Source organism: Salmo salar, chromosome 01, assembly GCF_965601325.2.
Source record: "Salmo salar chromosome 01, fSalSal1, whole genome shotgun sequence".
Taxonomy (NCBI): Eukaryota; Metazoa; Chordata; class Actinopteri; order Salmoniformes; family Salmonidae; genus Salmo; species Salmo salar.
The window spans coordinates 66,711,618-66,724,997 of NC_138291.1; the positions used below are offsets into that span (position 1 = coordinate 66,711,618).

Sequence of the window (13,380 nt, forward strand, 5' to 3'; positions counted from 1 at the left end):
GTCATACCATGGATCATTTTGCTATATGATTTTGAATTTTAGGACCCCTTTAGGTATATAAAGAAATATATACTTACATTTTTTTGTCAAAGTATGATATATTAAGGCTTGAAGTGACAAATCCGAACTGCCCACTTCGTGGAAATCTGTCTTAATGCGATATCTTTTCCTATGATGACATACCATTTTTTTTCAACCTATGTTTCATTTCAGGGCTGCGTTTTTATTTGAATGTTACCACCCACCAGCATGGCATTGTTTATTATTCATAAACAGATGCAAAGTTATTCCTGTTTGCGATTGAGTTGAGCCAAACAGCCTCATGTCCACTTAGCACCTTGGCCTGAGCCATGGGCCAAATTTGACCACTAAAGTTTTGCTTCACTACACATTCAACTGTTTTGACTGAAATAACATTAGCTAGAAACCAAGTGTCTATCCAGATAATGAAAAGGCACCTGCAATAGAACATTCAAGGAACTTACAAAGTGAATGTACATATAACTATATAAGTCGCTCTGGATAAGAGCGTCTGCTAAATGACGTAAACGTAAACGTGTGTCATTTGCAGCGTGCATGATCATGAGCAAAGTCATTGTAGCCTATCATTTTACTTCTCCTGTGAGAACCATGAGCACAGGCTGACTTGGCTTTCCTAGCTAGCTAGATACGGTTAGCATGCTAGCTAGCTACACTGGTACAGTAGCTGTTAGTGCCCTATTTGTTGATATTAATCAACTCCACGTGGAAATTCCCATACCCAATTTGTGAATATGTACACTAAAAACATCAGGGTATTGCATGAATAGGCTATAGGCTTAGGTGTCCACTGTATGATATACAGTGCCTTCGGAAAGTATTCAGAACCCTTGAATTTTAAGTTAGAGCCTAATTCTAAAATGGATTGAATGTTTTTTTTGTTCTTATCAATCTACACACACTATCCCATAATGATGAAGCAAAAACGTTTTTTATTTTTTTATTTTTGCAAATGTATTATATACAAAAAAGATGAATTATTACATTTACATAAGTATTCAGACCCTTTACTCAGTACTTTGTTGAAGCACCTTTGGCAGGGATTACAGCCTCAAGTCTTCTTGGGTATGACACTACAAGCTTGACACACCTGTATTTGGGGAGTATCTCCCATTCTTCTCTGCAGATCCTCTCAAGCTCTGTCAGGTTGGATGGGGAGTGTCGCTGTACAGCTATTTTCAGGTCTCTCCAGAGATGTTAGATCGGGTTCAAGTCCGGCCTCTGGCTCGGTCATTCAATGACATTCAGAGACTTGTCCCGAAGCCAATCCTGCATTGTCTTGGCTGTGTGCTTATGGTCGTTGTCCTGTTTGAAGGTGAACCTGGAGCAGGTTTTCATCAATGATCTCTCTGTACTTTTCTCCTTTAATCTTTCCCTTGATCCTGACTAGTCTCCAAGTCCCTGCCACTGAAAAACATCCCCACAGCATGATGCTGCCACCACCATGCTTCACCGTAGGGTTGGTGCCAGGTTTCCTCCAGACGTGACACTTGGCATTCAGGCCAAATAATTCAGTGTTGGTTTCATCAGACCAGAGAATCCTGTTTCTCATGGTCTGAGAGTCTTTACAGTAGGTGCTTTTGGAAAACTCTAAGTGGGCTGTCATGTGCCTTTTACTGAGGAGTGGCTTCTATCTGGCCACTCTTCCCTAAAGGCCTGATTGGTAGAGTGCTGCAGAGATGTTTGCCCTTCTGGATGGTTCTCGTATCTCCACAGAGAACCTCTGGATCTCTGTCATAGTGACCATCTGGTTCTTGGTCACCTCCCTGACCAAGGCCCTTCTCCCCCGATTGCTCAGTTTGGGCGAGCGTCCAGCTCTAGGAAGAGTCTTGGTGGTTCCAAACTTCTTCCATTCAAGAATGATGGAGGCTGCTGTGTTCTTGGGGACCTTCAATGCTGCAGAAATGTTTAGGTACCCTTCCCAAGATCTGTGCCTCGACACAATCTTGTCTTGGAGCTCTACGGAAAATTCCTTTGAACTCATGGCTTGGTTTTTTTCTCTGACATGCACTGTCAACTATGGGACCTTATATAGACCAGTGTGGGCCTTTCCAAATCATGTCCAATGAATTTACCACAAGTGAACTCCAAGTTGTAGAAACATCTCAAGGATGATCAATGGAAACAAGATGCACCTGAACACAATCTCAGTGGTGTTCCTGAACTCAATCTCAATATAATGTTGTGATTGATTAGCAGTCAAAAACCTGTGATCTGTCACACAATTATTTACTGTGGAAAACCAGTAATGCGTAAATGTCAAAGGGTTGCCATGTTGTCTCCAGCATAGAGTTAAGTGAAAATGTGAAGGATTCAGCCTTTATGGAGACATTCACACTGTCATCACAGTGACAAAGCACTTTGGCTCTGTGGAACAATCACTAGAAAAAGACATTGTCTGGAAAGGGAATGAGATGCAATGCAGTACATTCACTCCCCTAAGGGCCCAGGAGACCTTTTGAGAGTTACATATTTTTCCTCTGCATGTCAAATAGACTGCTGTCTTTCTAAAGGTGAATGTTTTCAGTGGATGAAATTGCAAGTTCAATTTGCTTAACATTTTTATGTGTGATATAAAATGCACAATATCACTACGCATGCAATGCATGTTTTGGCATCAGCAAAGGAACCTGGTCCAAAATGGATTGCATTTTGGAAGAAGAAACTGTTGTGGAAGACCTCAACTATTTTATTTGAGCAACATTTTATTTATTTAACCTTTATTTAACTAGGCAAGTTAAGAACAAATTCTTATCTACAATGACGGCATAACTGTAAACCCCCCCCCCCCCCCCCCGCCATACCCTCCCCTAACCCGGATGATGCTGGGCCAATTGTGCACCGCCTTCTACATCTACAGTTGAAGTCGTAAGTTTACATAAACTTAGGTCATTATAACCCGTTTTTCAACCACTCCACAAATTTCTTGTTAACAAACTATAGTTTTGGCAAGTCGGTTAGGACATCTACTTTGTGCATGACACAAGTAATCTTTCCAAAAATTGTTTACTGACAGATTATTTCACTTATAATTCACTGTATCACAATTCCAGTGGGTCAGAAGTTAACATGCACTAAGTTGACTGTGCCTTTAAACAGCTTGGTAAATTCCAGAAAATGATGTCATGGCTTTAGAAGCTTCTGATAGGCTAATTGACGTAATTTGGGTCAATTGGAGGTGTACCTGTGGATGTATTTCAAGTCTGGTTCATCCTTGGGAGCAATTTCCAAACGCCTGAAGGTACCATCTTCATCTGTACAAACAACAGTACGGAAGTATAAACACCATTGGACCACGCAGCCGTCATACCGCTCAGGAAGGAGACGCGTTCTGTCTCCTAGAGATGAACGTACTTGGTGCAAAAAGTGCAAATCAATCCCAGAACAACAGCAAAGGACCTTGTGAAGATGCTGAAGGAACAGGTACAAAAGTATCTATATCCACAGTAAAATGAGTCCTATATCGACATAACCTGAAAGGCCACTCAGCAACCTCTGAAAACCGCTCGGCGGTTTTGCAGCCAGTGCTCCAAAACCGCCATAAAACTTCACATGGCGACAAAGATCTGACTTTTTGGAGAAATGTCCTCTGGTCTGATGAAACAAAAATAGAACTGTTTGGCTGTAATGACCGTCATTATGTTTGGAGGAAAAAGGCGGACGCTTGCAAGCCGAAGAACACCATCCTAACCGTGAAACACGGGGTGGCATCATCATATTGTGGGGGTGCTTTGCTGCAGGAGGAACTGGTGCACTTCTCAAAATAGATGGCATCATGAGGAAAGGAAAATTATGTGGATATCTTGAAGCAACATCTCAAGACATCAGTCAGGAAGTTAAAGCTTGTCGCAAATGGGTCTTCCAAATGGACAATGACCCCAAGCATACTTCCAAAGTTGTGGCAAAATGGCTTAAGGACAACAAAGTCAAGGTATTGGAGTGGCCATCACAAAGCCCTGACCTCAATCCTATAGAACATTTGTGGGCAGAACTGAAAAAGCGTGTGCGAGCAAGGAGGCCTACAAACCTGACTCAGTTACACCAGCTCTGCAGGAGGAATGGGCCAACATTTACCCATTTTATTGTGGGAAGCTTGTAGAAGGCTACCCAAAACGTTTGACTCAAGTTAAACAATTTAAACGAAGTGCTACCAAATACTAATTGAGTGTATGTAAACTTCTGACCCACTGGGAATGTGATGAAAGAAATCATTCTCTCTACTGTTATTCTGACATTTCACATTCTTAACCTGTTGGGGGTAGGGGGCAGTATTAACACGGCCAGATAAAAAACGTACCCGATTTAATCTGGTTACTACTCCTGCCCAGTAACTAGAATATGCATATAATTATTGGCTTTGGATAGAAAACACCCTAAAGTTTCTAAAACTGTTTGAATGGTGTCTGAGTATAACAGAACTCATATGGCAGGCAAAAACCTGAGAAGATTCCTTACAGGAAGTGGCCTGTCTGACAAGTTGTTGTTCATCTTGGCTCTTTTTATTGAAGACTGAGGATCTTTGCTGTAACGTGACACTTCCTACGGCTCCCATAGGCTCTCAGAACCCGGGAAAAAGCTGAATGATATCGAGGCAGCCTCTGGTTGAAACACATTTACGCTTTTGGCAAGTGGCCGATCAGAGGACAATGGGCTTAGGCGTGTGCACGAGTCGACCCCGTGCTTTATTTTCTTTCCTCTTTTTACCTAAACACAGATTCCCGGTCAGAATATTATCGCTTCTTTACGAGAAAAATGGCATAAAAATTGATTTTAAACAGCGGTTGACATGCTTCGAAGTACGGTAATGGAATATTTAGAATTTTTTTGTCACGAAATGCGCCATGCTCGTCACCCTTATTTACCCTTTCGGATAGTGTCTTGAACGCACGAACAAAACGCCGCTATTTGGATATAACAATGGATTATTTGGGACCAAACCAACATTTGTTATTGAAGTAGAAGTCCTGGGAGTGCATTCTGACGAAGAACACCAAAGGTAATCAAACTTTTCTAATAGTAAATCTGACTTTGGTGAGTGCTAAACTTGCTGGGTGTCTAAATAGCTAGCCCTGTGATGCCGGGCTATCTACTGAGAATATTGCAAAATGTGCTTTCACCGAAAAGCTATTTTAAAATCGGACATATCGAGTGCATAGAGGAGTTCTGTATCTATAATTCTTAAAATAATTGTTATGCTTTTTGTGAACGTTTATCGTGAGTAATTTAGTACATTTTTAGTAAATTCACCGGAAGTATGCTAGTTCTGAACGTCACATGCTAATGTAAAAAGCTGTTTTTTGATATAAATATGAACTTGATTGAACAAAACATGCATGTATTGTATAACATAATGTCCTAGGTGTGTCATCTGATGAAGATCAAAGGTTAGTGCTGCATTTAGCTGTCTTCTGGGTTTTTGTGACATTATATGCTAGCTTGAAAAATGGGTGTCTGATTATATCTGGCTGGGTACTCTGCTGACATAATCTAATGTTTTGCTTTCGTTGTAAAGCCTTTTTGAAATCGGACAGTGTGGTTAGATTAACGAGAGTCTTGTCTTTAAAATGGTGTAAAATAGTCATATGTTTGAGAAATTGAAGTAATAGCATTTCTAAGGTATTTGAATAACGCGCCACAGGATTCCACTGGCTGTTACGTAGGTGGGACGATTTCGTCCCGCCGGCCCTAGAGAAGTTAAAATGAAGTGGCGATCCTAACTGATCTAAGACAGGGACTTTTTACTTGGAGTAAATGTCAGGAATTGTATAAAAAAAACAGTTTAAATGTATTTGGCTAAGGTGTATGTAAACTTCCGACTTCAACTGTATGTCCTTGTACTTGACACATCCACTTGTAATGCTACATGATATAGTATTCTGAAGTAGGACGCTATGACAAGTTGTTCTGAAGTGACTGGTGTCACTGCATCCCTCTTCTTTAACTGCATGTCGACACAAACGAGACACAAGGTGCTCTGCTTTATGACAAAGTCCTTTCTCCCCCATTAACCTTCACAGTGTAGGTATCGAGAGGGGATTTGAGTCCGGGAAAACGATCAGTGTCACAAGACTGGTGTGTCACTGTGCAGACAGGATACAGCAAGTAAGTGGGAGAATTCTGCTGTCCTTCATTCTTCCTCTCTACATATGGTCATTATTTGGTTTAGCTCTGGCAGATTCTACTGATAAAAAATTAAGCATAGCAGATTCTGCTGCAACCGAATCTACTTGTGAAAATGCTACCTGAGGAAATGGCAGGTTATAATACTGCATGTGAAATATAAGTATTTCAGATTGAGTGACTGGAAGGACCTGAGATTCTTTCATGCGTTTCATTCCTGTGTGAGTGCTATATTTATTGTCATATTTTTGTCTGTGTAATCGATCCGTGCACAGATATTAGCCAAATAACTGTTATTAAAACATGTTGACTGTTTAGGCAGGATCACGCACACAAAACCCTCTTCTGTTATTTACACACACCTGTGAGAATCAGTCCACAGAGATCAACAAATCAGCCATGAAATTCCCTTGGTGATGCGTCTGGGCACGCATGAAAATGGAAATGGCAGCTTGTGATCTATAGATGGGGGACAATGCAGAGGCCTTTCATTAGAGCTGGGCACTGTCTATTAGGCCTCTAATCCCCCTCACAAACAGCTCCACACACAGCCACGGACGACCTTGAGATGGTCAGGCAGGACAGGAACCATCGGAACAGTCTTGTTAAAGAATTCTCAAAAATAAGATATGAATGTGAGAGCGATTGGTTACTGCAGGCGAAGATGATTTGAGGGTATGGTAACGTTGTTGTAAGACTTAGATAATTGTATTCTGTATATCTCTGGTTCTGATGTGTAATATTTCCTGCATGCAGAAACAACTCCTGCTATATAACAAACATACAGGACATAGTGACAGAAATGAGATATTATACTATGACAGTTCTATAGAAAATCACTCTGAAATAACAATTCTTAAACTTTAAATGTTTTGCTCAATGTTGTATAAGACGAGCTGTTAAATCCAGATGCCTTTATTTTATTTGACTGAGGGGGATCATCAGGATTCCGACAGGCACCTCGTTTTATGTGTCTGTGGAGAGCTTGAGTAATGATGAATACTGGCTTGATTTGTTTTCTATAGACAGTTCTGACCTTTCCAATTGGCACATCCTCTTACGAAAATTAACACTTTTCTTTCCTGAAACCAGGAATGATCTTGCATTAAGTACACACATACATTACATTTGCCCACTTGCCACCTGGAGGTGAAAACACTAACAGTGGAGGCTCCTCAGAGGAGGAAGGGAAAACCATCCTAATAATTTAATAAAAGTAAAAATTGTGAAACATAAAAAAAGTAGTAATTAACAGCTAAAATCACTGCAGTGCATACAATGTGGTGAGTAGTTGACTCAAAGAGAGACAATAGCTGAACAGTTTTTAACAAATTAAAGAAGCTGCAGAGAACTATGTTTCATTGTAATTTGTGTTCTTCTTAGAATACCCTTCACTTAGTTAATGCAGCTAATTTAGCCTTCTCAACAACCCGACTCAAACAGAGAGGAATGTTATTTATGTTAGGACCAGAAGTTGCTAGCCAGATAGCTATCTGGCTAGGACCAGAAGTCCCCACTAGAATAGTAAACAAACGAAAATTTGACCAACTGGGGATATTTTGTTAGTCCCCACAAGGTCAAATGATATTTCTAGGGGTTTTAGGGTTAAGGTTAGAATTAGTGTTAGAATTAGGTTTAGGGTTAGGAGCTAGGGTTAGTTTTATGGTTAGGGTTGGGAGCTAGGATTAGGTTTATGGTTAGGGAAAATGCTGTAGGTTAGTTATACAAGTGTGTGTGTGTGTGTGTTTGTGTGTGTGTGCACAGCACATTCTCCCACCAGGGTTTATGTTATGAAAATGTGGCGCCGGACATTTGACCGGTCAGCATCCACAGTGCTCAGAATGACAGAAATCACTTTTCGATTATGGTAATTCATCTTAACAGAACATGCAAGTCGAGGATGCAATGACGTGTCTGCGCACTTTGAAGATGTTAGAATAACTGTCCACACTTAGTTTTCCTTAGCCAACAAGACTAGCAACTGAACAGCAAAATCACTAGCCTATGCATCAACCTGGTTTCAGAGCATTTCCTATTATTCCGTACATAAATCCGAGACTCACCATTTAATATGATATGTTACGTTTGGTATGGTTACATAAGACATATGGTTACTTAAGGCCAAAGGTTGTGAGTTTGAATCTCATGGCACTGACACAACAATGATAAAGGGTGAATATACGCAGTGAGAACTCACCAGGGGAATGGCCGATCCTCTTCGCTGGTGCCAATAAGATGTTTTGTGCCAAGATACTGTTTGCTCAACTAAAAGACAAATTAGAGTATTTTCATTGTCTTCTCTTTACAGCAATAGCCATTTGCTTTCCAAACTATGTTATCCCACAATTGAATTTCGAAGTATTGCCATATGCCTGGCTGGTTCTCTCTACTTTTCACTGACAGGTGCAACTCAACAATCATCTATTTTGTATTTGCAGCACGGGCTGCCTTTATTTTCATCTGAAACTTGTCAGTCTATTCTTGTTCTGAGAAATGAAGGCTATTCTATTCTAAACTGAAGATCTTGTACAACGCTGTGTACTACTCCCTTCACAGAACAGCACAAACTGGCCCTAACCAGAATAGAAAGAGGAGTGGGAGGACCCGGTGCACAACTGAGCAAGAGGACAAGTACATTAGCGTGTCTAGATTGAAAAAGACTCCTCACAAGTCCTCAAGTCGCAGCTTCATTAAATAGTACCCACAAAACACCAGTCTCAACGTCAACAGTGAAGAGGCGACTCCGGGATGCTGGCCTTCTAGGCAGATTTGCAAAGAAATAGCCATCTCTCAGAGTGGCCAATAAAAATAAACGATTAAGATGGGGAAAAGAACACAGACACTGGACAGAGGAAGATTGGAAAAAAGTGTTGTGGACAGCTGAATCTAAGTTTGAGATGTTCGGATCACTAAGAAGAACATTCGTGAGACGCAGAAAAATGTAAAAGATACTGTTGGAGTGATTGACGCCATCTGTCAAGCATGGTGGAGGCAATGTGATGGTCTGTGGGGGGCTTTGGTGGTGGTAAAGTGGGGGATTTGTACAGGGTAAAAGGGATCTTGAAGAAGGAAGGCTGTCACTCCATTTTGCAACACCATGCCATACCCTGTGGACGGCGCTGAATTGGATCCAATTTCATCCTACAACAGGACAATGACCCAAAGCACAGCTCCAAACTATGCAAGAACTATTTAGGGAAGAAGCAGTCAGCTGGTATTATGTCTATATTGGAATGGCCAGCACAGTCACCGGATCTCAAACCAATTGAGCTGTTGTGGGAGCAGCTTGACCATATGGTACGTAAGAAGTGCCCATCAAGCCAATCCATTTCCCTCATTAAAATGCAAATCAATTTATAACATTTTTGACATGCGTTTTTCTGGATTTTTGTTGTTGTTATTCTGTCTCTCACTGTTCAAATAAACCTACCATTAAAATTATAGACTGATCATTTCTTTGTCAGTGGGCAAATGTATAAAATCAGCAGGGGATCAAATACTTTTTTCCCTCACTGTATATAAATATATATTTGCAAAAAAATATATGGGGGATTGGAAGTGATGCAGACAATTACATTGATGGAAGCTACAATCTATCTGCAATATTAAAGCTGATCTACACCCCCCCGCAAAAAAAAATAAACAGTGCAGCTTGGCAGGGTGGTGTTTCGGAGGATGCATGGCTCTCGACTAGAGGTCGACAAATTAATCGGAATGGCCGATTAATTAGGGCCGATTTCAAGTTTTCATAACAATCGGTAATCGGTATTTTTGGCCACCGATTTGCCGATTTTGTTTTATTTATTTATTTATTTTTTAGTATTTTTTTTTTAGTATTTTTTTTTTTAATGTATATAAATATATATATATATATATATATATATATATATTTTTTAAAACCTTTATTTAACTAGGCAAGTCAGTTAAGAACACATTCTTATTTTCAATGACGGCCTAGTTCAGGGGCAGAACGACAGATTTTTACCTTGTCAGCTTGGGGATGCAACCTTTAACTAGCCCAACGCTCTAACCACCTGCTTTACGTTGCCAAGGTAAGTTGCTAGCTAGCATTAAACTTATCTTATAAAAAAAACAATCAATCAATCATAATCACTAGTTAACTACACATGGTTGATGATATTACTAGTTTATCTAGCCTGTCCTGCTTTGCATATAATTGATGTGGTGCACATTCTCGAAAAAGGACTGTCTTTGCTCCGACGTGTACCTAACCATAAACATCAATGTCTTTCTTAAAATCAATACACAAGTATATATTTTTAAACCTGCATATTTAGTTAATATTGCCTGCTAACATGAATTTCTTTTAACTAGGGAAAATGTGTCACTTCTCTTGCAAACAGAGTCAGGGTATATGCAGCAGTTTGGGCCGCCTGGCTTGTTGCGAACTGTGAAGACTATTTCTTCCTAACAAAGACAGCAGACTTCGCCAAACGGGGATGATTTAACAAAAGCACATTTGCGAAAAAAAGCACAATCGTTGCACGACTGTACCTAACCATAAACATCAATGCCTTTCGTAAAATCAATAAACCTGCATATTTAGCTAAAAGAAATCCAGCTTAGCAGGCAATATTAACCAGGTGAAATTGTGTCAGTTCTCTTGCGTTCGTTGCACGCAGAATCAGGGTATACAGAATCTGGCTCGTTGCGAACTAATTTGCCAGAATTTTACGGAACTATGAAATAACATTGTAGGTTGTGCGATGTAACAGGAATATTTAGACTTATGGATGCCAGCCGTTAGATAAAATACGTAACGGTTCCGTATGTCACTGAAAGAATAATGTTTTCGAGATGATAGTTTCCGGATTTGACCATATTAATGCCCTAAGGTTTATTATATTATAGTTAAGTCTATGATTTGATATTTCATAGAGCAGCCTGACTGAGCGGTGGTAGGCAGCAGCAGGCTCGTAATAGTCAAAGATATATGGTTTAGAGATAAATAGTCGACGCGTCATAATTCCTGTAATAACTTGCGGCTGAACTTGAAAGGGGTTCCTTCGTTATTTTACCGTTCATGTCTTCCATATAGAATGTCTTGATCTACTTCAAATAAGGGCTGTGTTTTGTGCTTAAACCGCCTCGACGTTTTGATACCCGTGTAAATCTCACTAGGTAATGTTTGTCAACATATTTTCATAAATCCACTCTACAAAATGTTTTATCTTCGCTTATATTGATCAGAGTTATATCCTATGGATATCTACACAGTTATAAAATTGGCAAGGCGGTGTAAGCCTAAACCCAACACAGACCTTATTTTAAATTAATCTAAAAATATCCTATGGAATAAATGAAGGAACCGCTTTTCAGATTTTGCTAGAAGGTGTCATGGGAATTGTGATTCGCACTTTGGTAGTCAATTCTTACCATGCCCATTATTAAAATAGGATTTCCTGCATACAGAAATTACAGTTTTTGTTTTCAGCATTCATCACAGGTAACTTAAACTCTATTTTTATTATTCAAACAGTTGAGAGTATTTGTCTCCTAAGCAGACTCTTCAGTATCGTTGTCACTTCAGAGCTGTGTGTGTGTGTGTGTGTGTGTGTGTGTGTGTGTGTGTGTGTGTGTGTGTATGTATGTATGTATGTATGTATGTATGTATGTATGTATGTATGTATGTATGTATGTATGTATGTATGTATGTATATATCCGTTTCGGATTTATTTATTTTTTTCCCATTTAGGTTCGTTCAAACATGTCAAACGTTGTATAACATAAATCTTCAGGGCCTGTTTCAACAAGAGAGCCAATAAGATTCGAGGGGGACGATTTCATTGTGTTTCAAAACGTTTCCAAAGGTGGGGGTAGATAGGGCCGCCGGCGTCATAATGGTGATGGCCCTCCCCCTGTGACCAATTTCCAACGCGTCTCATTCACTGAGTTTCGACAGTAGAAGGCTCAAAACACTTTGTAAAGACTGGCGACATCTTGTGGAAGCAATAGGAAGTGCTCAAATAACGATAGCTCACGGTATGAATAATAGGCAACGATGTGAAGTTGAGTCCACAATTCAGAATTCCACTTCCTGTTTCAATCGGTCTCGGGGTTTTGACTGCCATATGAGTTCTGTTATACTCACAGACACCATTCAAACAGTTTTAGAAACTTTAGGGTGTTTTCTATCCACAGGTATTAATTATATGCATATCCTAGCTTCTGAGTTTGATTAGTAGGCCGTTGAAAATGGGCACGAATTTTTTCCAAAATGCGCTGTGGCGCCCCCTATCCTAGGGTAACGTCAAGAGGACAGCAATTGGTTCTTGAGGGCTGTCATCTTTCTTTTTATTCTTTTTTTATTTAACCTTTATTTAACTAGGCAAGTCAGTTAAGAACAAATTCTTATTTACAATGACGGCCTACTCTTGACTGTGAGATTTCAGCAGTCCAGCTCCACAAACAGTTTCTGGAATGCCTCAAACATGTACTTCAGCTTTTTTGGGTAGCTAATATTCAGAGCATGTCATGACAAGAAGAAAGCCTGTGCAACACTGCCCAGACCTGGTGATCACTTGGACACGCTCTAGGACAATGCCTATCTCCTCTGGACCATCACTCACCAGGGCAACCTCCTTCTTGATCATGTTGTGTAAGGTCCTGCAGGACATCATCCCCTTCAGCTTCCTGTAAAAATATAAAAAATACAGACATATCCTTTTAATGTTGAGATCAAATTTTACATGCAAATTTTAATCAAGATAGATTACGAGATGCCCTTATTTTTATCAGAATGCAGTGAACATTCTCACCACACACACACCACACACACACACACACACACACACACACACACACACAGGTGATCGAATATTCAGGTCAGAAAATGCTTTATTGCCCTCATATATGGTAGTCTTTAATGAGGACACCTCCATTGTCACGACTTCCGCCGAAGTTGGTCCCTCTCCTTGTTCGGGCGGCACTCGGCGGTCGGCTTCGCTGGTCTTCTAGCCATCATCGATCCAGTTTTCATTTTCCATTTGTTTTGTCTTGTCTTCCCACACTCCTGGTTTCAATTCCATCATTACATGTTCTGTATTTAACCCTGTGTTTCCCCCCCATGTCCTTGTCTGGAATTGTTTATTGTAAGTGCTTGTGCACGTTATTCTGGTGTGCGACGGGTTTTGTACCCATTGTATTTATTGTTCTGTTTACGGTGATTTTTATTATTAAACTGCGCCGTTGGAAACACA

General features: G+C 40.1%; 1 pseudogene; it reads right to left on the reverse strand.

The window, feature by feature from the left end:
* Positions 1-1,403: 1,403 nt before the first annotated feature.
* On the reverse strand, positions 1,404-12,774 carry LOC145862312 (uncharacterized; annotated as a pseudogene).
* Positions 12,775-13,380: the final 606 nt, after the last annotated feature.